Consider the following 2,010-nt stretch of genomic DNA (forward strand, 5'->3'; position numbering starts at 1 on the left):
TCCTGGCAGCCTGCGATCCAAACAAACAGAACCCAGACCCATCACTGTTGCAGTAACTTTGACTCAAGGCAGCCCCAGGTGTTTGAGTAGAGTGGTCTTGGCTGTTATCTGAATAGTAGGAGATGACCAGGTCTCTCTTCCATGTTTCCATTGGGTATGTTTGAACCACAAAACTTTCAGGTCTAATTTATTCAAGGTCCTAATCCTGAGTTTTAAACTCATCTAATGAACCAGTTTACTGGCTGGTGGATTAGGATTTAACCCTCTCATGACCAATTGCTTTTCTGCTTTGAACTTTTTATTGAGACTTTGAGTTGGAATCACCTCCAGGGCAGTGGGTAGGGATGGATGTTTACTAATGGAAGACATGTGAAAATCAAGGGGGGAAATGGGGGTCATATGGATTTTGATATAAGTATGTGGGACATATTTTTCCCAAGTGGATTCTGGCTGTAGGTTGGTGAAGTAAAGGCCATTTCTTCTGATTCACATAGTTATACAGGTCCCTGACAGGGCATCTCCCTAAGAAGCCTGAGTCAAAGGCTGAGAATGTTGGTGGGCAGGGATGGCCCTGGAGTCACACGGGGTTAGAATGGCTACTTCCTGACAAGGTATATGGTTTTACACAAGGGTCTTTTGGAGGATAATGCCTGAGACCAAATGAGTCCCTCTGATAGTGAGAAATCAGGCAGTGGGGTCAATGCTTCAGGGGAGACTGTCCTTTGATTGCAGTCAAATCATACCCAGAGGCAGCTGTCTGCTCTGGCTTGGGTAGGACTGGCGCCGTGTCAGATCTCAGCTTTAGAGCAAAGGTAGGTTAAAGGGCAGCCCTGCAGTGAGTGAAACTGAGAATAGAAAACAGCACATGGAGATGGTATTTTGTGCATGGATGGAGGATTACTGTCCTAAGCAACCAGGATTTTTCCAGTAGAGTTTTATACAATAAAATAAATGTGTTCTGTGCTTTTAGTGTTTAAGTAAACATGGATGATTTATTTCTAGCCATAATGTAAATTGGTGATGTGGAAAGTTATGAAAAGAGAATGCATGGTAAGACTTCAGACCTCCTGGTTTCTGTCATGCCTTTGTGTGCTTAAACAACATTGATTTCCACACATAAATAACTCACCCCTTATAAAATATTTGTAAGATATTTTACTCTAAGAACTTTCCCTTCTTTGAAAAATGATGCTGTTAATGTGGACAAAAGTTTATGGAAACTAATAGGCATAAACCAAGGGAATGGTGAAAAAAAGTTCACTGGAACTTTTGAGTTTCTATATTTTGTTTAAAATAATAATAGAAGACTATGATCCAGGGTGCTTATTCCTAATGAATGTTCTGGGATAATAACTTTGCAACATCTGCTTTTAAATTTGACCTACAGTGATACATCTATTTTACCTTGTGAGCCAATACTCTTTCTTTCTCTCTCTCTCTCTCTCTCTCACACACACACACACACAACTAAAACAAGAGTTTTATAAAACAAAGTTTACAATGGTTTCAGGTATTTTCTTCTTTCATTCTTGTCCATTGTTAAAATTCATATTGCTGCCTACCCGGACTTGCAATATTAATGATCAGGAAAATGGCACAGGACTGGGCAGAGTTGTGGTCCATTACATGTACAGGAGGTTGACGTGAGTTGAAGGCAATTTAACAGCAGCCAATAGCAACCTTCTTCTCCAGCAGCCGGCCAAGAACCAGACTTTGAATAAAATCTTCATAGCCGGCCAAGAACCAGACTTTGAATAAAATCTTCATAGTAGCACCGGCTGACGTAAAAGTTTCCTAGGGAAATGTCTACCTGCCAATGGTAGACCTTGTGTTTAAAGTCACAGGTACAAGAACATGGATCGGGTGGTGGGAAAGACCTTTCTGAAAATATGCTCTTTAACTTCAGACTCCGAGGTAAAGAGTAGTGCACCTTGAACAAGCACAGCTCGTGGCGTGCCCTGGACCTGAGGGAGACGCAGGCAGGCTGGGCAGAGTGAGCCAAGAGAGACG

Source organism: Echinops telfairi, unplaced genomic scaffold, assembly GCF_000313985.2.
Source record: "Echinops telfairi isolate 266 unplaced genomic scaffold, ASM31398v2 ScPeMD7_18;HRSCAF=68, whole genome shotgun sequence".
NCBI lineage: Eukaryota > Metazoa > Chordata > Mammalia > Afrosoricida > Tenrecidae > Echinops > Echinops telfairi.